Raw genomic sequence first — 27,326 nt, forward strand, 5'->3', positions numbered from 1 at the left:
TCATCAAGAGATTTGCTACATCTAACAAGACTGAGTTCAATGGTATGGAGAGGAGAGTGAGGACACAGGAAATACCTTTTGATTCAATATTTTTGCTTTTCTCCATCTCTGTCTACCCACAGACATTTGTCCAGCAGAAGTTGCACTTTTTGTTTAGCAAAACCATGAAGCTGCTCATGGTCATACAAAGTTAATGTACCCCTATCTAAAATTCATTAAGTATTTAAACAAAGGATGGAATTATTGATTTTGTTCACAAAATTACACAGATTAATAGGAATTTTTAAAGTACAATGTTTGACTTGTTACTGTAGGTTGCTGCTCAGTAATCAGGATCCACAGTCAAGGAAACACTGAAGAGTCAGGGAAGTTAGTAACTACTGATTAATTAATAAACATTGGTAATTATTACAAATATTATTCATTGCTCTTCTATTCCCAAAAAGGTGGAAGAAGGGCTGGATCTAACAACACTGAACAGTTAAATATTTATAAGCTGATATGCTTTAAAGCGTTTTCCTTTTTACTCTTCAGTTGAAAATGCTGACAATTCCGTAATCTTTTGTAAAAAGTTTCAGTATATTCTTCAAGATGAAGTTTCTTAGGAAGGCAGAAACTTCTGTCTTTGGTGTGGGACATTAATTAGCTACATGCCTACTATATCATGACCAAAAAAACCCCAGCTGATAACATTTTCAGAAACCTAAGATTTTCTGGTCATGCTTCCAAGGCCCACCTTTTTGCCTGTATTTTTGGAAGGAGCGGGAGTCATCCGAAAATTACCTACTTGTTAACTTTTGTTGACATAAGTAGTCATTTGTTGTCATGTATAATCATACTGGGCTGTCAACACCACTCAGAGCCAGCCAGAAGTAAGATGAATGTCTCTCAGAGAGGTAAAAGTCTTAAATATAGAGAATTCATCAATAAGAAAAATAAAAAAAATAAACTAAGAAATGCATGTGTATTTAGAAAGGAAAGCAGAGCTGGGCCATTTCAGCATAGGATTGTGAAAGAAGCTTAAAGTGTGTCCAAAACCCTCTGAATGTCAATGAGATTTGGGAAGCTATATCCCTTCTGTATCTGTGGAAATTCCCAACTTATAAAACATTGGCTACAAGTCATAAGGATCGTGGTGAACTGGATGTCTTTTGCTTTGATCTTTTGGGTCAATCCAAACCCCTAAAACTGAAGCCAAACATGTGGCTTGGGAACCTGCAACAAGGAAAAACATGACAGTTTATAAATCCCTGTAAAGAGATTAGTAAAGCCCTATGTACTTGGCTGTAATCAGAGAGAGGAAATGCAAAGCCATGATATAAATTACACAGACCAATGGCTTTGGTTAGAAAAAGAGAAAAATAACCCTTGGATGTTTCCTATGAAGGTGTTGCAACTAGTATGCTGTTTGAAGTTAAAAGAAAAGCAAAAACTGCTAATCAAAAACTCAGCAGCATACCGTAATCGAGTTACTGCAAACTTGGTCATGCCTGTGTTTTTTGGCTACACAATCTTTGTCCATCGACATAATGTGAATCTCAACAGTTTGCTGTCAGAAAAAGAACACTGAGAACCAAAACAGTACCTCATTATCACACCCACGTAATTACGCACCAGCTTTTCCAAAGCACCTGTTTGCCCTCCTGTGCAAGCCAGCATCCCAGCTAGCCTGAGCAGCGTGCTCTGCCCAAAGCTCTCCCAACACTGAAAGGGTTGCTGTTGAAACATGCCTGTATGTATTAAACTAGTATTAAAGCTTGTATTAAAACTAGTATTAAAGCTTGACCCCTTAGAAGAACTAAATTTAACCTTTTCTTATGCCCCTGCCCATCCTCCCTATAAACTATGCTAAAATTAGAGAATCACAGAAAAAACTTAATTTTTACGTCTGCACTTCCTGCATTTTGCTTTTCACAATATTACAGAACTAACAGTGATGTTAATATTTAACTGATAGTACTTTTAAAGTGCATCATAGAATGAGACACTGTCCAACAGGATTCTTAATTGCAAAACATCTGAATAATAGACTTCAGAAATGGATTAACCAATTACCAAGACCATGATTTTACCCACTTCAGCTATTATTGCCTGAATTATTAAAAAAAGGCAAAACAACAACAAAACCTACAAAAAACCCCAAGAATCTAACAAACCAAAAAAAAACCCCAAACCTCAGCACTCCCTAACCTTCTGCCCCCCAACCTAAGCCATGGATTTCCATATTTCAGGATCAGTTGCATTAAAAAATTTGGCAAGTACTCCGCAAACACAGTAACTACATTCAAATACCCTTACTATGCTTGAAAATATTTATTTTATGATTACCCATCTGTTTCAGTAGGTTCATTATAGAGTAAGGTGCCACTCAACATGCATAGAGTAGCAGCATAAACCCAATATTTGCTTAGAATTTACATCAGGGCTTAAGTCTGCAAATGTTTTATTCATGTCACCCTCAAGGTGTGTTCAGATAAATGACTGGTGGATTTGTAACCATCCGTTGCATGGCTCAGTCTTTTGGAAATTTCCTTCTCTAGAAAGCAGTCGTTTAAACCCCTGGGAGACTGAAAGAGTGAGGGCAGCATTATGGGGGGCTTGATCTTTCTGTATCTTAGACAGGGAGATCTCAAGTCACGTACACTTCAGGAACAGAGTCAGCCAGTTACCTCCAAACATAGGCGCATGCCTAATAATATCACCATCATTGCAGCTCTGGGTATGCCCAGAATTTTCGCTTTACTAATCTGTAGAAAAAAACACCAGTCATAGCAGGCAGACCTTCTGTGCTAGCTTGAAGTTTGTTTAAAAAAAAAAAGTTTTCACAACTTGTCTGTGACCAGCCTGCCTGCTAAATTAATCTTCAGTTCTATGGCTGTCCATTCAGCATCTTTTATATTTGTAAGCAGCAAGGAACGGCTTGTCAGCAGATCACTAGCTGCATGACTCAGTGGTGGCTAGTAACAGCGAAAACACAGAACAGGACTTCTGTGAAAGTTTCCTTAAAATACAGAATTCAGGCCAGGATGAACTCTCCATAAAACTCACTTCTAGAGAAAACAAATACTCCGTGTAAGGAAGGCTGTGAAGAGCTCATTAGCTAAGCCAAGCACAGCATCAGCACTTGCAAACACTCACTGCTGTATCTCCAGCCGCTTTCTAATCACTGGGGCTTCACACATTTGCACATAGGAAGTCCATTTAAATTCCACTGAGAGTCAGGCCAGGAATCAGATATCAAACTTGACTATGAAGCTATCTCACTTTCCAGGCAGCATTTACTTTTTCAACAATACAAACACAAAATTAATGAAGATAAGTGTTAGAGGTGAATCCAGGCCCTGACCCAACAGACTGTCTCTGCTTAGGTCTCTGCTTTTTCACTCAGATCATTAAGCAGGGCAGGGGGTATCTTACAGGTAACATTTGCTAATCTGAACGTTTCAGGAGTTCTTAGAGACTACTGAACTCAATGCACTAGCTCCATCCCCAACACTGGGAAACCTTTAAATGGAAAGTTCACCAAGCAGTGCAAAAATCAGTGAACATTGCAGTTCCCTGGAACAGTTCATACTCTGAAATTACGTAAGTGATCTGAATTGAGTGAGAACTACAACCCTTGGGAGCAATTTCCAACAGCGGTAATGAGAGCACATTGAGTTCTTTATGTCCAGAAACTGTCACTGTTTGCGATAGTATTTAGAGCACATCTTGATGCTGACTCACAGATGCCAAGCATATTATATCACCTTTCAGTAGTTCTGTTTAGTCAGCTATAAAGTTCAGCATCTGGTTCCTGTTCGGGAGTTTATTTATATAGAACACCTACTTATATTCTACGCACAGGGAGATGAGCTGTAAAGACACAAAGGACTGAAGACTAAATGGAGCATTAATGCAGATATAGCTGAATGTGGTCTTCTGTTATATACATAGGAACAAGGGAAAAAAGATACAGCCAGGTTGAGAGGATTACTCAAATGTTTCAAGTTATGATTTTTGGGAGCCAGAATACTTAAGTTGTTAAATTTTCCAGGACAGCCATAGTGAAGATATATCACTTATTCCTCAAATCAGCTGGAAGTTTTTAAGGTGGCCTTCCAAGTTTCTATCTTGTTTGCTGAATTGTTTTAATGGATAAGTGTTTGAAATACTCTGGTATTAGCACACACGTGAAAAGGGGCAGCGAGTGAGCTGACTGGAAAAGCGAAGCTGTGCTATTATCTCTGATTCTCACCCAAAGATCAGAGTTTCACAAAAAGACTTTTATTAACAGACAACACTAATAATGCTCAAGTACAACCCCCACTCAGTAGGAAACAATGCTTTCTATTTCTCACCACTGTGTCTCGAAAAATACAAAACTAGGTAGGTTCTGGTCCATCAATGTATTCCTTGATATAATAGGCTATACAAAACAGGCTGTGCAATATTATACCTTAAAAATAAAAAAGAATGTTAAAAATTACCCTTTGGTATCCTTCATTTTCCTATGCTCAAAACCTCTCCTCCCTGAAAATTTGTATTTAATATTTGATTTTGCTGGAGACTATTAAATTTGCAGGCTAGTGGTTTGTGCCACATGAAAATTTGGAATTCCACCCTTCAGATCGTCCTGCAAGAGCCTCTGTTCTTGCCGTCTTTTTCTGACATTGTTTCAAACTGGATATTGCAAATCCCAGCTCTCAGGCCAACCTACATTTCATTCTCTCTCACGTCAAAGCTGCGCTCCAGAGAGTAGGTCTGTTACGCTTTGCATATTTGTAACTGAAAGTATGCTGATTTCAAGTGTGCACCTTGGAATAGACTTAAAGGTTTCTTCCTTCCCCCCCGCCCCTCTCCTACAGCAGCTGTGTGATAGAGATTTCAAGCATCTCCCACCAGAGGGAGATGACAAAGTTCCACAAATGAAAAAAGACAGGAATTGACTAAGACAGCTAAAAAGGTTTTTTTTTCCTCCCTCTAGATGACTGGAAACCAACTACATTTCACAGTACAAACTAAGCTCAATGTGCGTGCCATATTTGATGAACGTTTAAACTTAATTTACTATTTTTTCCTCCAGTAGAGCAAGAACAAAAAGGAAGAAAGGATTTTCCTATTATAGAACATCATCAAAATGCTACTTTTTAACCATTAACATTGATTCATTGTCCCTTTTATAAAAGCAAATTTTTGATTAACTGAGATTCTGAGAGGTTGCTTTACTTCATATATAGAAATACATATAAGAAAGGGAACTCTTCCTTAAAAAGTGTTCAAGACATGTTAGTTAAGGCAGAAATGCCCAGAGGAAGTGGAATTTATGAGTCCTTTTCCCTTTTTGAAAGGGCCACTGAACATGAATACTGGCAATGGCAGAGGCTGGGATTCAGCCCCAGGTTCAGAATGCTCTGACCTGAGATCAGGGATACACTGAATGCAGAAGACCCCACATCCACACAGGACTTGCTGTTGAATCAGAACCAGACATACACACAGTCTCCAAAACTGAATCTAGGATAAACTCCAACGAAAAGCTGATCTACACTGAACTTACAAATTTCTTTCAGCCTGGCTTGAAACATCAAAAGGGAAATATAATGTGTTTTGGATTAAAAAAAAAAAAAAAAAAAATCTAAATTTTGATGGCAAAAAGCAGCTGCCAGTTTCTTCATGGAAGGGAACTCAAAGCAAAGTCCAGATCAGCTTTTGGACAATAGCATGCAAATATTCATTTGATTGGTTTACATTTAGCACAAGGCTCACACACAACCCTCCCTTCCACGAGATCTTTGACATTTGTGCCTGTACAAAGATCTCGATTTGAGGGATCTATTCCGTATACAAGTTATAAATTATCTTTCTGAAAAAGTCTGCTCCTTATAGAGAAATGTGATAGTGGGAGAAATCTCTTCTGATTTAAAATTCTTATTTCTGTTCCAAGGCATTTCTTTAGCTTCTCTCTTTCCAGCTGTAGGATTTCTTCTGAATACAATTTTTATCTTTTGTAGCCAGAGATTATATCTGTAAATGCTGTCTTTTCATGCCATGCTCTTGCCTCTTCTCCAGGTAACTAGTGCTCCTAGTTTCTGAAGTTACATTTGGCAATTGCTGGACTACAGTAGTACCTACTGGTGTCCAGAGAAAGCACCCGCAGAGGAATCCACTTGGCCCAGTTGTTGCTCATTACTCTGCGAGGAAATCTGCACCCCCTCATGTAAGGCTCAGTGGAGCTCAAGGCTTATTCCATGCAAACCGTGCTGTGCTATAGGGGCCGAGTGACCCTGCCCATGGGACTGGCCCACGGAGCCACCCAGACCACACAGCCACGGTCCTATGGCAGAAGCAGAAACAACACTGAAGGAGCAAGGAAAGTCCAACTAAGAGGGAGGGGCCGTTTTCCTGGTTTCCTTAAAGCTTCTCTTATCATATTTTCAGTATTCAAAACTGACTGAGAGGGATTAGTATCACCTTAGAGAGAAATTGAAAGAAGCATATGAAAAAAAATGATAGTCTGTGCAAACCGGGTTAGTCGGGTGAGCCAGCCAGCAGAATCAGAACTAACTGCTCCGAGCTCTAGTGAGCAAACTTCCTCCAAACTACCAGCCTTGAAATTAACTACATCGACCCTTCCCCAGCTAGAATTTTTCTACTGACTTATTTTTAAAATAATTAGCTCATCACTTATGGATGTAATAGACATTTCTGGTATTTGTTGCAGTTTCAAGCAGAACACATTTTAGGACTCCGGGTGTTTGTTAGGCAGGGTGAAGCACTGGACAGTGCGGTGCTTATGTAGTCTTGCCTGCCTCTATAGCATGCAGCACCGGGCACAGTAAGAGGCAGATTGTCAGACTGAAGGGATCGTTGGTCCACTCTGGTTTTCGATTGCTATCTTTTTATAAGCAGGGCCAGATTTTAACAGAATCACCCTTTTAATTAGCACAATTAGCTCCACTAAGCTTTTTTTTCCCAGTCTAATCAAGTAACAAGACAAGAACATCATGTGGTGGTTTCTTGTGCAATAACAGTAATAAAAATAGAGAACAATGAAATGGATAGTTCACACCCCATGAAGCAACATAACAACCAAGTCTGTTAATTAAGGCATTTTTCTTCAGCATCTATCCCTTTCACTTCTGAATTATTTCTTTTCCTTCAAGAGACACAACTCAAAACCTCTCCACTTACGTTATTAACCAAAATTGCTCTGCCACCAGACATAGTTTTTGCTTGAGCATTTAGATTAAAAACGCATGCTATGTGCTATCAGAAAGGCAATGCTCTGTTTTTAAGTCCCTACTATCACCCAGGACCCTTACTGCTTAGATCGTTGATCCTATTTTGGATTTACCTGAAAAGATTCCTCTCTTTAACTGTGAGGAACCCAAACATGTTATGAGCTGCGGTTTGCCTTTTAGAGTTGCACCAGTTCTCCAGTTGGAAGAAAGGAGCATTCCTAATGTTCCTGGCTATTCAAATGGGCGCTACTAACACACACACGAAGTTTATGCCATACCTGGCTTGTAAGTCTGTGCTCTAGAAATATTTGGGAAAGACAAAAAAAAGACAAATTCTCCAAAGGACTGTTTCATACAAGAAGCTGAGATTTCTTTTAGTCTAGGCTTAAGAGTCTCTAGGAAAACAGCTTCCAATTCTTTTCTTTCAGCAATACGCTGGTTTTGGAGAATGGCTATTACAAGACAGCTTAGCATATCCCTAACTGTTTTTACATTGAAAGAAAGGGAATTTTATTTCAATGAAGGCAAAATTTATCACTAGCAGTTTTATTTTTCTCCCTAGAACCACACAGTTGTTTCAGTGGAGGAAAACGGAAGAGAAGGTTACAGAAAAAAAAATGAAGTTAATTCCACTCCCATTACAGGCCTTGCTTACCAGAGAAGTGTAATAGTATTCAAACAACTAGAGAGTTGAAAGAAGGACTGTCGAGGTCACACCAAACAAGTGAGGGTTGCTGGATCCCTTGGCTCAATAGGCTTCAGTTGGAGGATCCGCTCTGCCCAAAGGAGCGGCACCTCTCACCCACCCTGTTCTCACCATGTCCCACCTGGCCCCCAGACTGCCTAAGGGAGGAGCTGCCAACAGAGGCAATTAAGAGCAAAGGTTCACCTCGTGCTCCAGGGCTACATTTCTAATTAAATGCTGTTCACAATCAGCAGGCAGAAGGTTTCCAACAACACCCTTTGTTATGCATGATGACTACCATTAAAACACTGCTTGCTAACTGTTAGAGTGTTAATCATGACTTCATTAATGCATTTTTTTCCTGTATAAGATAAAATTATGGGAACTGAAATAAGAGATGGAACATGATTAACTTTTAAATAAATCCATCGTGGTTCACTTCAAGGAAAGACTGAAATCTGTTAATGACTTGCAACTCCATGCTGTCGATAGGGAATAAACTCTAAATTTACGAATAACTATATAGTAACTGAGAAGAAAAAAGTTAGCTGTTTTTATCTCCATGGCCAAAGACCTAGTGATAGACATAATCTACCTCTTGATTAGGTCTGACCTTGAAACCTTCCTTCTTAGGAATATTGCAAGTAATTTTTTAGTAAACTGATGTTGCAATTAAAAAAAATAGAACAAAGTATTATTGCTTGCATTACAGAATGTTTTCTCAAACAATTCAAATATTTGTTTTAAAAAACAAACTGCACTTTGGCTATTTGTTACATCAACTAATTAGTCATCACATCACATTCACTTAATTACCAATTGTTCATTTTCAACAGTTAAGTTTGAATTAATTATCAGAATTCTCATTAAACTGTGTCTGCCACCTCAGACATCACATTAAAAATCACCCAGCAGAAGGAATGAGACTATCACTGGATCCTAGCAGACATGCTTTGGGCAGGCCTCTCCCTTTGTAGCACGGGGTGGGGGAAGTGGGAGTCGGAAGCTCTGTAATATAAAGTAGATCATTTTATAGTTTCAAACAACTGTAGATTTTCTGTTGTGCTTGTAAACCTCTTGCATCTTAACCTGTATGAAACAATTTATTTCTCACTGCAAAACAGGATTTTGAGGTCTGTGGAGCAAGATGATAATATTTAGACACAAGATTTTAAAACAAGTGCAAGACAGTCACAAGTGATAAATAGTTATGTATTTATTGTTATAAAGTTACCAATATACAGAAGGATTCCAGCTACTAGAGGTGCTTGGATATTTTCCACTAATTTTTTTTAAACAACAACTGAGAAATTTTCAGATAGAAACAGTTAGCAAGGTAAAATCAGTTGCAATAAATTTCTTAGCTCAGTACAACTACTAAATCAAAACTAAAGATGGCATAATAGGATACAAACCTAATTTAAATGATAAATGTCAATTTTAAACAACACTGCAATTTAACTTAAAATATACTCTGATGACACAGCAGAAATATAAAATCAAAACATTTCGATTAAGCCTACGTATGATTACAGGTTTTTTTTGTTTATTAATTTGTGAACATTTTCTGCCCCATTTCAGGATGATGAAAATATTTCACCTTATGATATTAACCCAGCTAGTCCCAAAGTGACTCTTAGGTGACAAGCACTGCCCCAAACCTCCTCTCTTGTTCAAGGAGACAAAACTGGAAAGAAAAAAATGTTTTGGCAAGGTGTGTTGCTGAAACAGCTTGAGGCAGTGGCGGCTGTTCAACAGAACAGAGTCGTATTCATTTCTGCTCCCTGCCAAATGTACAGAAAAAGTAAAGAAAGCTAACAGGACAGAACAAATTAGTAGATAGAAACAAAGAGACCTACCCCTGTCCTCTAAACACTCTTTAGCTTCCCTTGGCAGTGCTTTTCAAATTAAGTATACAGAACTCAAACAAGCAAATAAGAAACATCACTACAGTAATAGACATTGGTGTGGGGAAAAAGGAGGTAGGAGCAAAGGTTTGATTTGGATATTCTCAGTATATGAGCATGAACAAATCAGCACTAGAAATACTGAGTAGGCTAGAGTAGGTTTACTTATGAATTATTAATAATTTAAATTGCTTGTTAATATGCACACTGAAAGTATAACTTTTGCAAAGGTATTTGCAAAAGAAAATAACCCCTCCCAACGCATAACCAAAAAGAGCTTAAAAATGTTAGATGTAATGACCTGCTCTATATATCGCCCAAATCTTAAAAAGATACCTATTTTTTCTTCTAGTTGAAAATCATCAGATTTTTAATTTAAAAGATCCACTATCAGTGGCACGTTAAAAAATAATGCAGGAAGTAATTTAAGACAAACATAATGAACTACATTCTCTAAAAAACCAATGGAAATCGAGGACCAAATTATTAAAAAAGTTAACCCCAGGTCCGAAGTCCAAACCCATGTAGCTTACAGCTTCATATCTCACATATACATAAAGAACTACAATATCCTTGTTATAAAACTTGTTTCGGTATAAAGTCATCACATAACTTTAAGCATGGTCTCCAAATTCAGCTCAATGCAGAATCTGAGAAGCGTGGACTATCATATCATTGGGCTTCTATAGAATAGCATAGGAGGAAAAACCCAACACCATCATATACATGAAAATAGGCCATATTTGTGGATCATTCAGGGATCCAACTCAGACTCTAACTTTGATACCTACCACTCAAAACCAAAGCTGGGGTGCTACTGTATATAATTGTCATATAAGTCAGTGTATACAACAAACTGCATATAAACTCTAGACAACTACCAGGAATTTAATGGCAGAATAAAACTGAACCTTCACAGAGAAAGCTACAGCCAAGTCACAGGTGAAAGAAAGTGGAAATGGAAGCCAAGGATCTGAACTTTCAGACCAGTGCGTTATTAAAGACAGTTTAGTTTTAGATCCACTTTAGGTCAAATCCAGCTACCGATGTAATTTATAAGCTTAAAAACTCTGAAAATATGTTATCAAGTTGTCCTGGCTAAAGCTCAGCTCTGAATCTTCCTCCAATTTGGAAACTCTCTAAAGGAACATTATAGTTTCCTGCTTAATTTATCTTTTCGATTTTAATGAGCTTTGATATGCACAAAAGCAAGCATATGGTTTTTTTATAACAGCAACTGCGATAACTACAAATACAGACTTTTGTCAATAAGCCAGTTTAAATCATTGCATAAACACAGATTAATTGTTGGGTTTCATTTAACTTTGCACTTCTGTTGAAATTAACTACCCTGCTTCCTTCAAGGAGGCAATTTACACCAATTTACACTGAAGGCTGCTGAGGAGACTTCATCATCCCTATTACAGACTTGCCAACACTGTCGGAGTAAACCACCACCTTTTCATTCTGCAAATGTAGAATAGCATGAAGAGTAATTTGGTCTGAGAAACAATTCTCCAAGACGTTCTGAGAGTGTCTGGTTTGACAAAACATAATTTGTGCCTGAAGGAGCACAAGGCAAATGAATTTCCATCCAATATTTTTAAAACAGCAGTTGGAGAAAGTAGAGTGCTACTTCACATTTTTTTTTTTTATAAAAAACCAAAACAAAACAACCCCCCCCAACCAAACAAAAAAATCCCCACCTAAAATAAAACACCAAAAAACCCAACCCCAAAACAAAAAAGTTGCCCATAAACTAATCAGAATAAAGGTAAGTTATCCACTGACTTCCAGGTTCCCTTTTGTTACTGGTTGTTCCTCTTTGAAATGTGTAATTGGTGGCAGCAAATGTAATTCTTGTCTTTCTAAAACCATTTCCATTCAACCACCTCTGTTCCACAAAAAAAAAAGCATCAATATAGATCAAATGAAGAATCATATTGTGCTAAAATCTGGACAGAAAGTAGTTTCTAGCATTCAAATAGAATTTCTTTGTACTGTGCTGTGAATTTTTTTTGTACAAAGAGCTCATATAGAGCTTATAAAATTCTTCTGGCATTCTCCGCAATGTTAGAAAAAGTTATGCCCATTTTAGAGGAAGATGAAGAGCAAACAAATGACTTATTCAAGTAAAGCACAGTTTTGGAAAGAGTCCAGCAGTCCAGGTCCTTGTCTCCTCTTATAGTCATGACCTCTTTGGAGACTTGTCAGATATACAAAAAATACTCATGCCTCTGAAAACATGAACAGTATGAGAGATTGAGTGAAAAGAGGTGTGGGAGGGAATCAGACCTAGGTACATACTGAAAGACAGCAAGAATAGATTAGAGGCAAGAGTCCTGGTAGAGTAAATATGCAATATCGTATGTGTATATATGATAACATGTATCCTATGCACATGGCTGCTGAATCAGTGCAGGATTAGGAGTGGCATTTAAAAAGCAATAACCATGGTTTGTGTGTGGGATTCTACAATCAAGGTGGATTCTCCCTGAAAGACAACATTGTCTAATGAAGACTTGAGATTTGGAAGACCTGGGTTCTAACTTTTCAGGGTGGTTTTCAGCATCAAGATGTACTTCTAAGCATGACATCATTTGGAAGGATGTCTCTCAAAACTCACAACTCACCATTTTTGAGTTTTCTATCACGCACCAGCTAAATTACATGGGAATAAACATGTTAGCCTGGGAATTTGAAAGGATGAACCACACAGATTTTTAAAATCCACTAAAATTAAGAGACAGAAACATCATTATCAAAAATACTTGTGTTTAAATGCCTTGAAAGTGTGACTCAAAAATTAAGTCCCAAAAATTGGAATTGACACTGAGTACCTGAAATTGGTATTTCAACACTCCCAAATTACCTCAGTATTTTTTTCCTGCTAATCACTAGTGTTAATAAGGACAAAGAAGAAAAATAATTTTTGCTTTGTTGCAAGAGAACCACACATTTAAAGTTCATGCTTTGAGATCTACAGAAGTTCTTTTATAAGATAAAGTTCAAAAAATCATTAGAATGTGTTTGATGTGTTTGTCTTTCAACACCTTCTCAGTTACTTTCTTGTTTTCCTTTTTTTCATAATTGCTTAAAATCAAACAAACAAGATCTATAAAATCAGTTCTTGAGATAAGCATGCATCAGTGATTTAATTCAGGTCAGACACAAAATCATTGTTGCAAGTGTTTGTTTTCTAAGTCTTAAAGATCTGGGGTATTGCGAGGGTCAAACAGTCATGAGAACTGTACTGACGATCCATCCCTATAACTAAAGGAGGTAGAGGCTGCAAACACATTGTAAAACGTTTTGTCTGTTACTGCTTGCAGCTTAATCTCTATATTTTCCTTCTGACTTTATCGCTCCTGTGCCTATACAGTGCATGCATACAGAAGAACAAATTGTCATTTAGTTGTGGCTTCATCTATCACGGAAACAAGTTGGATCTCTCTCACACTAGCGAGTTGCTGACAACAAAGCCTTCACAGTCAGAGACCTGACTGTTTCTGTAACAAACATTGATATAAATGTAGGCACCAAAATAAGGTAGAAAAAATCATTCATCCGTGAAATAATGCTTCAGATACATGCTAACAACTACCTTAAAGAAATAAAAAGGTAGAAAGAGGTTTTCTATATTTTAATAACATGCAAGTTCTTAAAAGTCTCATTAAGTCTCATGTAGATTAAAAACAGTGACTATTAATCAATTTATCATATGCAGCAACTACTTAGAGAATAAGGGGGTGAGAAAAAGGACCAATCTTAAAGTTAGCGTCATTTAAAACTCAAGCAGTCTAATCTGTTTCAAGGGAGATGGTGAAGATAAAATGCTGTTCTCTAAAAATCATTTTAAGGCAAAATTAATCTGGCAGTTCTCCATGAACTTCTCCAATGTGAGCCTTCCCACAGGCCGCAGTTCTTCACAAACTGCTCCAGCGTGGGTCCCTTCCATGGGGTGCAGTCCTTCAGGAACAGACTGCTCCAGCATGGGTCCCCCACAGGGTCACAAGTCCTGCCAGCAAACCTGCTCCAGCATGGGCTCCTCTCTCCACGGGTCCACAGGTCCTGCCAGGAGCCTGCTCCAGCGCAGGCTTCCCAGGGGTCCCAGCCTCCTTCGAGCATCCACCTGCTCTGGCGTGGGGTCCTCCATGGGCTGCAGTTGGATATCTGCTCCACCTCCCCCTCCTTCTTCACTAACCTCGGTGTCTGCAGGGTTGTTTCTCTCACATATTCTCGCTCCTCTCTCTGGCTGCAATTGCTGTTGCACAGCAACTTTTTTCCCTTCTTAAATATGTTATCCGAGAGGCACTGCCACCATCGCTGATGGGCTTGGCCTTGGCCAGCAGCAGGTCCTTCTTGGAGCCGGCTGGCATTGGCTGTATCGGACATAGGGGAAGCTTCTAGCAGCTTTTCACAGAAGCCACCCCTGTAGCCCCCCACTACCAAAACCTTGCCACGCAAATCCAATACACTTGCTTAGACATTGCAATGGAAAAGTACGCTTCTTCATTGCTTCGTAAACATCAAGATTTCAGAGATTTTCTTTATTAAGTTATTAAGTAGCATTTCTCAGTTGCAATTCTTATGAAATACATATTGCATAAAAGCCTTCTAGTTCTGTCTTCAGAATATAGCCAATTATTTATATGTATGTGCATATACTGTTTCGCTGTTTATGAACATTTGCATATTCAGCTGAATATTAACAACTAATGAGTATTTCTAAAACAGATTAGTTCTGAAGAAGCAAGTTTACCTATGAAAACTTACAGCAGTGTTGTATTCTCTTTTCAACACTAAATGGAGCAATAAACAGGGACTGAAAAAAAAACCCCAATGTCTTAAATGCTAGGTTATGGTACTTACAAGCTATAATATCTATAAGCTATATTATCTTTCTTCCCTCTTTATGTTGCTTCTGCAGCATGCAAATCTTTCCTGTGCTATGCATAAACTCAGTTTTTTGTTAGAAGAACAACTTCTTGCTACAACAGTGAAACAAAAAATAGCTCTGGTCATTTCCTGTTACTCTCAGCCCAATGTCTTTGCCCCACCAAGTTTCTATTAATATTTTTTATTATTTCTCTAATGTAATACTGGAAAAAATCATTACCATGTGGCTTGTTGTGTAATAGCATCTGTGATGCATGCATAAAGAGACACTTTCAGAATAGACAAAATTATATTTCTGTTTGCCATTGGTTAATTTGAATTTATTAAAAAGTTGCTTAGTTACTACAGCCTGTGGTAAGAAGCCAAGGTGAAATGTGGTCAGTGTACCTCACTACTTACAGGAAGTGATTTTTGTTTTCAGAATTGGTTCAGTGCATTTGTAACTGCTTAGAGGCTTGGAAGCCCATCTACAGGGCGTACTTTTCCTAACCTTTCTTCAAGTTACAACTTATATATCCGCATTTTAAGAATCAAGCTTCTAACCTGTGAATAGTGAGCAAACTGCCTCTGCTTCTTACCTGTAAGATTTTAATCTTGAATAGTGGAAATGTTAAAGGCAAACAAGTGTGCCAGAGGTAACCAGTAGAATCAGGGATCTTCATTTCTCAGCCTTAAGGAGGTTTTAAGGTAAGGATTTTTACTTCTTAATCCATTTATTCAATTCCAATTGAATTCAAAAAGGCAGAGTTAATACCAGTAAGCTGAAAGCTAGATATGTCCTGAAACCCATACAAATGTACTCTGGGTCATGAAACTCGAATTTATGAATTCCCCCCAAAAAAGAAAAAGCCAAACCAAAACAAAAGAAATTACTTCTCATCTAATAGTTACTATATGGAGAAATCTAAGGAAAGCTTCTACAAAATTGATTCTAAGTGTTAATCAGCTAGACATTATTTAATGACAGGATGTGCAAAGACTCACCTTGGAGGTAACCACTAACATAACTGAAACAAGTGATAAAAGAGAAGACACCTTGCTGGCATGAAGAGGTAGGAGTACTATACATTTTACTTAAGTACTTATATGCATAGGAAACCATCCTGCTATAACTTTTAAAGATGGCAAGCTCTGGTAGCTTGAATAGGGCTACAGTAACTAGGTATGCATACGCTTCAGCTTTAGGCCTACCACGCAGGTAGCAAGGTGGACAGCTTCTTATGCCAGATGCCTCAGATTCCTCCACCATAAAATGAAATACTTATTCATCTGCTTCATGGAGAAATCTATGAGTATAATATACTTCAGAGTAGTCAGTCTTTATGTATGCACTAAAGGTGCAAAGGGGAATTTCCATAATTTCCAGGATTGCCTGAAATCAAGGAGATGGAAAGAGCCACAATCTGCCTTTTGTAATAGCGAGGGTGGAAAGCATTAAGATCTGTGGTTAACAGTAGGATCCATGTACCCTTCTCATCATTTGCAAGAGACATCGAGGATCAGGTTTATGAAAACATGATGCTGAGATGTAAAAATCTAGAAAAAATAAACTTAAGAGAAATAATTGCCACCATAAAAGAGAATACATCTTTTTTTTTTTTTCTTGTTTTCCCTGAATATTTCTTAATATTCTTGAAAATCTTATCAGATATTGTTGGACAACCACGTGAACTGGGAGGACATCTAGCCAAACAACATGTTTTGACACGTGCTGAGTGACTAGAGACGTAAGCAGCAGAGATTCTGCATTTCATTGGCACAGTCTCCCTAGTACATTGTGCCAAGTAGACTTACAGTGCTGTATCATTAATAACTTTTTTGTAGTAGGCACTTATGCTTTTTAGCACACCTACCATGGGGACATATGGTCTATTGCATCAGCCTTAGTAGGCTCCAATTTTTACCTACCAGGAAAATACTTTTTTCTCGTGAATCCACAGATCGGAGTTTTCCCGTCATATTTCCACAAGTAATTGCCTGAAACCCCAACAAGGTACGATTAAGTATTGGTGCATATCACCCAGTGGGCAAACTGAAGGAAAATATCTCATCTCCTGGCCTTGTCCTGAAGATCAGAACACTAATGCCAGCTGTTTATTGATAAAATCAGTGTCAAATTTACCTCAGTCCCTTCCACTTTAAAAAGATACAGTCAAGCTTTCTAAAATGGACTTGACTTTAGACTTGGGACCATTGTCATATTACGCTGTTACCAGCATTTTTTTTCCTTTGTTGTTTATTATTTCTTCCCAGTGGATTTAAAAGTGCATTCAAAAGGAATAATAAGAAAATTATCCTGCAAAATAAGACATCATAGAACAGTCTGGCTTGACTTCTAAAATTATATGGAATTATCAGTATTTCTCCCTGAACTTCCTTTTCATATTAATATATATATTTAGCAGTTACAGACATGGTCTCTGCCTTCTGACAACAACCCAGCTTCAGACAGCACAGGTGTTTGAAACAAACAGTTCATAATACAATGCATGAAAGCAGCTGGCTGACTTCAATACAGTCCTTTATGCCTTTTTGTAATATGAGCCGTATGTAAGAACACGACTCAGCGTGGCCAGATTCTGGCCATAAGGCACTTACATATCCATCTCTAAAGGAATTAAAAGAAACTAAGATATCGATTTCTGTCTCAAAGTACAGCACACACTGGCTTACAATAATGGGAGCTATACAGCCAAGGAAACAATTTGGTTACAGTGGAATTCTCACAGCTCTACATTTTCATTGTTTGAACAATGACAACCAGTTCCAGGTAGAAAAATAGCAAGCGTGGTTCGAGCTTTGGTGATATTTGTTTTTTTTTTTTTTCCAAACAGCAAAGTAGATTAAAATTGGACCGTAGACAGTTAAAAAACTTGGAAGTCTAAAATAACATAGAAATTTTAGTTGGAATACAGAGGCTGATTTTTAACACAAAAATATGACAGCCTGTGATGATATTTATATATCATTTCATTTTTTTGAACAGTAGAATTGTCGCAGAGACTATGTTTTTGGGAACTGATTTAATACAGTGTTCTAGGAATTAAATAATAATAAAAACCCTTGCTGCTTTACCTACAAACAATTGCAGGTTTCCAGACTGTTAAAAAAAAATTCACAATATCAGCTTATTGGGGTACTTCACTTGGAATTTAAAATAATCAGTAAGGTCTTCCTCAAGACTTCTTGTTTTATGCCATCAGTCCAAACACTTACGTGTCTGGGGAGGAAGTGTTAGTAATCTTTTAATTTAAAAAAAACCAAACCAGTAGATATACTACTGCAGCCTATTGTCAAATTTGACATTAAAGAGCTACTTTTGTGAACTGAATCAAATCCAAATACTGTTGGCTGGGTCATGTTCTCAGATGATAATTTCCTTGGAAGAGGGACACCGTCACTTACTTTGATCTGTAAAAAAATCTCCTAGTTTAAGTAATAAGTAAGATTTACTTAAAAAAAATTAACAAGAACACCATTTCCCTTTTCTAAACAAATCTGTTTATACCAGTTCCAACAAAACATTACTATTAATAACAAGGCGCACTATCTGTCCCTATAGAAAGAGGCATCCTGCTGTGACACACTATCTTGTTTGCCTTTCATCACTAAGAATATTAATCTCAATGCAGTTCCTGCTGGGATAAAGATTTATAGTTCCTCCGATTTTGGAAACAGTTAATTAAGCAGCTGCACTAACGGAGTTCCAGTAAAAGGAAGCCCAGAACATTTTGCAAAATACAAAGTAAAGCTCCATACCCAACTTTCTAATTCCAACTGGAGCAACTTGAGCAGCCTGAAAAGAAAAGAAGCCCTTGTCCAGACATGGAATGATCCATGTATTTCACAGAGTCCCATCCCCCTGGCACTTTCATAGCTAAATACTAGGACAAACAAGGATAAGACTAGAACAAAAGAAATTTCTTACCTCCTTGGAGCATGCACTTGGAAAGAAAAGATCCTGTTTGAAGGGCAAACCTTGATCCACAATTAGCAAAGGCAGGTGAGGTAGATTCAGAGGCACAAGTTATTCCCACCTGGTTGACTTTATTAGAATGTGGGATGAAAGTGGGACTGGAGAGGGCTTCCTTAGCTGTTCAGAGGTAAGAAAAAGAGATCTTTTGTTCCCCTGAGAGGCTCAGAAGTAACTGTTGGGCTAAAGATGAAGCTTAGGATACTTTGCAAAAGTTCTCCTTGTTTATAAAGTGGTGTGTGGTGTTTAGGAGGGAAGAAAGGAGGAGCTGGGAAGTTTGATATCTTTAACCTCTTCTCTTGCTTTACTTGGTAGCTAACAGATCAAAGCTGCTAAATGGACTGAAGTTCTTGTTTGTGACTATAAACAAGGTGTCTTCTGGAATTTCCCATTCCCTCGTAGACAAGCTCAAAGGATTCTCTTTACTGTTTCTTCTCTCTGGGTTCTTGGCCCAGAGTAATGAGATGAAGAGGGAGGTGATGAACTGAGTGGCTACTTAAAGCCCCACCAAAAGGACTAGCTGTGCTCTCCCAGATGTCAGAGAAGGATCAGTTAACATGTGGGCTTCAGCAGGAATGTTGCACTAAGAAGGGCTTTTTTTTTTTTTTTTTTTTTATGATATGACACTGGAGTTTTCAGTCCAAAGCTGGTGGGCGGAAGCAAATACCTTGGTGACTGTTAGCCTCCTCACATTAACTTGTTAATGTTTGCTCAGAGCCCTGAGGAATTTAACTGTTAACAATAATACACAGTTAATGTTGTAACACCCAAACAAGCTCCTGGTCCCTGATCTTTAGCTAGAGAGAACTATCTTAAAACTATTGTATTTAAAAGAAGAAAAAGTCCCCTCAGAAGTTCTGTTCTGACATCCTAAAAGTAAGAATATATACAACAGATACATTTTACTGTGTTCACATAAGCTCTGAGTTCTGAAAAGTCTTATATGCATGATTTATATGTGAATAGGGGTGCCTGCTTAGATCAGTCAATGCAGTTAATCAGATGTGCACGCTGAATACTGTGCTGTTTGTACTGTGTACAAGGAAGGAAATCCTTTGTAGCAGAGACAGAATATTGCATAGTTTTAGCTTCCATAGCTTTCTGTAAAAAGTCATTTACCGACTATAAATACCTTTAAAACAGATTATGGTTGTCACATCCATTGGTCTATAATAGCCAAGCAGTTTGAGAATCAATGGTACACAAGCAGAGGACTGGAGAGCAGAACTTTCTCTCTCGGTGTTTTTTTCAGCCTATTTTCACAGTACCACGGCAAATAGGACCATTCAGAATCATACAAGAGCCACAGCTGTTTGCATATGCATCAGGATGGATGCTTTTAATGGGCATTAAATTTTCTACAAATGCAGAAGCATGGCCAAACCTGTAGAGCAAATATATGATTACATTTCTATTGCATTTCCTTTGTTCTGCCAGAATCAGTCTGCTGAACCATTTAACAAACCTGGTAAAATAAGAACAAATAATTACTGAGGCTATTTGTTTTAAAGAAATGCTATGTGATATCTTTTTGAAAGCTATGGCATATGAGAAAGATTTCAAGATAATTACTCATCACTATTGTCATTTACTGCAGCCTTAATTAATATGCTTGTTTTGCTAGCTCAAGTGGCATTCAGGAGACAAAACCCAATAAATTTGTCCATAGCAAGGTAAGCAGAGAATAGCATTTCCAGGATTTCACATGGGAAAACACAGTGATCTTTGCCTCAGAACAAAACAGCAAACCCACGATTTTTAAAGAGGAAATTGTTAAAATAGCAAATGAAAGTCCAAATATGCTATGACAGAAGGAAATTTTACAGTTAAAAATTTCACTAGGCTATAAAGATTAATTAAAAAAACATTTAGAAAAAGGGGTTTTGGTTGTTTTTTTTGGTTTGGGTGTGGTTTTTCCCCCCCTTTTTTTTTTCTTTTTACACTCTAATCTTCCTTGAGCATAATTAGAAAGTACCTTAGTTTTAATTGTCACTTAAAGAAGGTACCTTAAGCTGAGCAGTGACAACAAATTTGAAGTTCATCAATTCTGCTAGGTCCTACAAGATATACTTTGCAAATCTGTTATACAAATATTGATCTGTTAAACTGCAATTCTACTACAGCTCCATGGTGGAATGCCACAGTGCATTCATTATAGGCAATATAGGGAAGACGGTCCAACAGGGAGATCTGTGATCTGAAAACAACACAAATATGATACAGCTTCACATCATTTACACAAAGTCCAAACTGTATGTTGTAAGTCTTGAGGAAGAGAGGGTATTACTATGGCTCTTGTTCAAGTTAGGAACCTACCAGAGTTAATCACTTAATAAATAAATCATCTCGAATAATATCCCATTTGTATATTCACCTTTAATCTGTGTATTTACGTGATCAGCCTTGAGTGAGAAAAGATTTAAAATAGAATGTGAAACTATAGCTAGTTATCTACAAACAATCAAAACCGTGTTGGACATTACATTGCTACAGGACTTCAGCATATGCCTAAGTGCTTTGCTGGAATAGGGCCTAAACATGAAAAATCTTTGTTAACCCTCTGATCTGTCTTGGCTGAAAGTCATCAGACTGACTTCAGAGCATTTACTTTGCATTCCGGCATGAGTTAAAGATTGAAGCATCTGATGCAAATTTTAGTCCTACTTCTGACTTTCCTGGGGTTTTGTAGGGTTAAGTCAGAATGGTGATGCTATTCCAGGGTAGAATTTTTGTAGCAGAATTCAGCAGTGTTCTGTTTTACATAGAGGAAAATATTTAATGCAGAAGTACTGTGCTTACTTGGTGAGTGGTAAACAATTTAACTTTTGTTAAATAGTTATCAAACACACAAACCATGAATTTTTCTTAGGCTAGAGAGAACAAAAAGGCTTTATGGGCACCATTCTGGTTCCAATGCAAATGGCACAGAAAGGTGCGAGAGCTCCTAACCCAACAAATGTAGGAAAACATTCATCCACATATCATCGCTCAAAACAACTGTTTTCAATAACATGAGCTATGCTTTATGTAAATGGATATTTAGGAGCAAAAGTACAAAGCAATACTTGTTGCAAGATCTGATGTATGATTTCTGACATACGAGAGAGAATATTTCTTCTTGTTTCCCTCTCAACACTTTTTTCATTTCTCTTTACAGAGCAGGGAAGAGCGTCACGTCAATTCTAAGGTTTTAACCAATGTATCTGAAACTAAAGCCATGATGCTACTTCATTAATTAAAGCATTCCTCACAGGGGCTTCTAGATGCAGGAGAAAAATAATAAGGCACATGGATTTAATTTATGCAAGTTCTTAATTGAATTGCAAATATATACAATCTGGTTTAAATCAGTGAAGGAGGGGAGCTTGAGCAACCAGTCAGGCTCCACTCTCACACATTAATGAATACCCTGTAGTCTGATATCCAAGAAAAGACTACCAAAATTATATTGCTTTTATTATTTAGAAATATTCTATGACACAATGTAATGCAATATCATTTCAGCAGAATAGCTAATGCCTTGGGAAGCAGAACAGTTATATCACAACAAGCATCTTACCAAGTACTTACATAAGCAAGGAGTACAAGACTATTTCTGTAAGCCTTTAAGCCAGTGAGTCTGTATTTCCTTCTGAGATATTAGCTCTGGCAGAAGGTACAGCAAAAGACCATCACAGTTCATGTATTGGGCATTTTCCCCCTGTAGTTAGAACTAGACATTGATGTTGTATTACTAAAGAACACCTTTTAAAGAAGGAAGCAAACTGTGTGTAATGGGGGGAAAAAAAAAAAGATTTCTTAGAAAATTTCCTGCCATTCTAAATTTTTAAGACATATGATCGTTACAACAAGAAAATAATTCCCAATCAACTCTTACATAGTTTAAAATATTTTTTCACAGGATTCTGTAACACTTCCATTAACTCTGTTGGTTACATAATTTTTTTTTTTCAAAGGCTATCTGAACAACAGGTATTCATCATAACTATTGGTGCAGTGCCATTTTTAAGGTCTGATATCTGTGATCACTGAAGAGAATGGGAAAATTCCTACGTATATTATTGGTGCTGGGTCAAAGACTTCTGTGCCAGCTAATCCAGTGGCATTGATATAAAATGTAAAGAAATTTTTTTTAAGCTATTCCGTGCCTCAGTTTGTCAAATGGGCATAATCACAGCTAGTATAGTAGGTTAGCTGCCCCAGAATTGTGTAATCTGAATTGCACCTTTTTCCACTGCTGAGTGACCTATGAGGAAACTCTTAGCTTCTCAAATACATTTTCTGTAAAGGTTCCAGAATTATTTCTTGATCTTGTGGCATGCATAAAATATTTATAACCTGAGTTTCTATAATCTCAGAGATTAAATTGTGCAACCCTGCAATTTCCCTTAATTTAACAGGTAGAATCATATTATCAGTGAAAACACAGACACAAGAGTTTATTTTCTATGACATTTTTTTGGGGGGTGGCAGGGGGGAACATTCCTTATTGGTTTGAATACTTGTGAAAAGAAAACATGAAAGGGGTAATAAACAGTCAAAACTAACATCACTTCAAAAAAATCAAACTAATAATAATGAAAAATGTTTTACAGTATTCACGCTGCACTTTTTTAATGCAGTGGGGGAGGTTAGAAAGGTAACCTAAAGTGTTCCAAAATAGTTATTAAATGAAACATAATATACAAGGATGCAAAGTACTCCTGGCTTTGTTTAGCAGATGGAGATCAACTCCTGAAAGACCTGTATGTACTCAACTCCTAAGAAAATCGTCCCAAGTATCTGCGGGAAAGTGAGTCTCTTAGGTCAGGACTCCCTGTCCTCCAAGTCAGGTTGTGTAACAAAGTTCACCTGCAATGCAGTACCTTTCTCAGGATGAGCACAATCAAAGAGTTTAATTGCAAAATGCCTTTTGTGGGGCCCTGGTCTGTACAATATGGCACAGATTTTGGGCAGGATCATTTATTCAGCACTGAACTCGCTGCTGCCATAGCTAGACTGCTGCTAATAGCTGAGCTGCCACCCTACATCACGCTGGAATCTGCAAGATAGACCTATTTAGTGCGCTGCAAATCTTTTTATCTCCACTGCTTTGTAACAAGAAGATAGTACTCGTTACCCTGTGTGCGCAGAACTTAGGGTTTATTCATTTGTGTGCTGTTTGCAGTTCTGACTGTATCAGAAACTGTACTGATCTAACAGAAAAATTTGTACTATGCAAAAGCAATTTTTACGTGCTTTTTCCTCCCACAGACCTTATGTACCATAGGGTCAGTTAATCAGCTGACCTGTTCTTGTGCCACTGAGCTGGAAACGGCTCTTATGGTAAAAGTGCACAAATACTCCATTCCCAGGGAGAAATGTGAAAAGAAGATTGTTCAGTCCTCTTCTAAACAGAGAATCAGGTTTACCTGTTTATTCCTTGATCTAGACAGCAAGTATCGCTTAAGAAACTGCAGAAATAAAGCCACGTTGAATGCAAGAGGCTAAAGCTTTTCAGCTTACAGTAAATTCTCGGTTCTGAAGCTTCTAGAGAAGCACAGTTAAGTAAATGGCATGAAACAGTACTACACCTTAGTGATATCTGTTTATTCCAATTCAACCACTTCTGGAATTTGCATAGATTAAAATAATCTAGAGAACAAATCTAATTTCTTTAAATCCAACTAATCCAGAGAGGTCATAATAAATGACTACCATAATAAATGTTATCATAATAAATGATAGCAAGTCATGAGTAAGTAAGGTAACCTAACTGATTCGTAAAGGCTTAAATTCTGCACCTACTGATTTTCCAGTTCACCTCTGAGGTAATTTTTCTTGAATGACTTCACATAACAGAAACCAAATATACATGCGTAGGCAATGTGAGAGAACCTCAGTGTTTTCTGGAACATAGACATTAATCCATTTCGACTATGCAGCTGGTGAAATAAAAGTTAATTCCTAGACATCATGGTCTTCAAGGACAGAGGTTACAGAGATCATGAAAAAAACGTGGAATCTTTGAAAGTTTGGGGCCTTATCTGATATAAATGCAATTGAACTAAGGCCAATTAAATGAGACCTATCAATTTAAACTAGATGAGAATCTGAAATCCTGGACCTCTGGATCGTGGATGTTCAAATGTAAGGACTCTACATTCAGCTTGTTTCTGGTAATTAAACAACTGATATAAAGAACACATTGCTAACAAATGTTTCTGTATGCCACTTTTGGCACCAAACTCGCCAGACCCAAATGTTGTTTTTTTCCCACTCAAAAATGGATTGTTAATGTGTTATTTAATCTCAAAGGGAAGAAGGTAAACTCCCTTTGGACTCCATGCACAGCTTTCTTCTCCAGTACCCAAATATGCGTTGGAAATTCAACAGCAGTCCCACTCAGCACTCTTGCAAGTAGTGACAAATAACATCTGCAATGGAAATGGCAGGGAAAATTAGACAGACAGAATGCAATTAATTGCATTGGAATCTGGCCAAGACATCCAAATTAGCAACAGGACGATGAGAAAAATCTTGTAACAAAATCTGAAGCCAAGTAACACCTGGAGTGCTCTTTTTGCTAGGCAGATGCAATATCAAAAGCTGGAGGATGGTAGCAGCAGCCAGAAAGTTAAAGACGACTGATTCTAACACCAGGAGGATGCCACTTGTAAGAATACGCATAGCAGATCTGCCTGAAGGATGTGGCAAACCACCTCGAGGTGTTCCTTAAGCATGAAGGGGAGGAAAAACAGCTTCTGGACAAAACAATAAGAACATATTGGAATGTGGCTGGTGACCTCTGCTCCGGGAAGTGTAGGAAAAGAAGTTGGCAAAAATTGTCATCGAGTGGATGATAATTTGAGTAAGACCTTCTTGATGTGTTAGGTTCCATGACACTTTCCAGAAGAGATGAAATGATCACAGAAACTGCTTCTGGCTTTGTTCACTATGACTTAATGAAATAATATTTATTTTCTTAAGACTTAACCTGTAGATTAGCTCTGCAAAAACTAAGAAAACAGATCAGATGCTCTGAAAACTAAACACTTCACAGGAGGACCTCTGTTATAACATAAAGAAAACATCTGTACCTATGTTGCCTAAGGAGGAGGTGGGCTTGGTGGCATAACAATTTGTAACAGTGTTCAAATTAATTAGAATTTGATTCTAGAATCAGCCTACTATCTCCCTTTTTTCTACTCCTCCTTCACTGTAAAACAAACAAACAAACAGAAAGATGTTTCTGTTATGAAGCAGTAAAGAAGCTAGAAGGATGGTTAGTGATTAAAGGCACGGCACTGAAGGATGGAGGCAGAATCTGTTGTCCATCCCTGCTTCAGATGCTGTCTGGTTATAGGACAACTTTAAGATGCAGATTGGTGCCTACTGAATTTTCCAAGGTGGCCCTTCCCCCTGCCCAAAGCTCCTTTCTGTACAACAAAGATAACAAAAGCTTGTTTGCCTCCTGGAGAAAGCAAAAGATAAAAATAACTGGTGTCAGTAACTGATGTGTATAAAATGTTATGTTCTCTTTAGATATCTGTTGTATGAATCCAGAAAATGAAAATGGAAAAATAAAATCTAAACTTGGGTTTGGATTTTCTAGGAGACAAAAGCACAAAGCTCCTAATTGTTATTGATTTTTGCCTTCTTAATCTTTCATCTTTAGACCTTCTGCAAAAAACAAAAGGAACCCACAATCAAAAATACAGTAAAACCAAAAAGGTTAACTTCTAATAACATTACCTAGCAGATTCCACCACGATTCATCATTAGGGCTAAGGAAACACTCACACTCTGATGGAGCGTGGAACTCTATGGTCTGCCTCTGAACGTGCTGGCACATCCTCTTGTTGGAGCTCATTATCACTGGTAAAATAACAGTTTGTTTAATAACAAAGGTAGCATGGCTGGTGGTAGCTTGGAGACCCCAAGTTACGTGCAATATTTCATAGGGATGGAAGCTGCTGAAGGAGAGGAGAAGCACAGCCTGTAAGAGAGGTCTCAAAATCTGAACCTGGCATCTTTAACAGAGTGCTGGACAGCCCTGCAATACCACAGGAAAGCGGAAGGAGAAAAGGAAAGGACACAGGCTACTAGAAAAGAAAAACAAAACTACTGAACTAGGACTTGCAACAAGAACCACAATTATCAGTTCTAAAATAACCTCAATTCAAGTAATTTCTGTGAAATTCTTGGAGTTGAGAGATCCTGTATTATATAATATATACATGCTCCAGGTGTGTCTGTTATTTAAGCTTATTGCTTGTCTTCTGTTTTCCCACATCTAGATTTCAAATAATCTAGCTCTCAAATCATCTAGCTCACCCAATTTTGAACAGTAACTTTTTATTTCTCTAATCTGTAGGCAAGCCAACATGAGAACAAGCAAGCAGCTATGGATCATGCTCTACTGGTTCTCAGAGAAGCAAGGAAAATGCAGTAAAGCTTTGAAGGGGCTTTGAATATCAGAAAAATCTTTGGCAATAACTAAAGTTCATAGTACTTCTGAATTATGGGAACCTAAAGCAGTACAGAAGATGAGAAGAACTGAGCAGGCTTAAAAAGAGCCTCAAAGATTAGTGCTGCCCCGAGGTTACAGGCAGCATGAAACATCCCACCAGAAAGGTAAGCAAGGAGCAGCTTCAGGA

Source organism: Aptenodytes patagonicus, chromosome 12 (genome assembly GCF_965638725.1).
Source record: "Aptenodytes patagonicus chromosome 12, bAptPat1.pri.cur, whole genome shotgun sequence".
Taxonomy (NCBI): domain Eukaryota; kingdom Metazoa; phylum Chordata; class Aves; order Sphenisciformes; family Spheniscidae; genus Aptenodytes; species Aptenodytes patagonicus.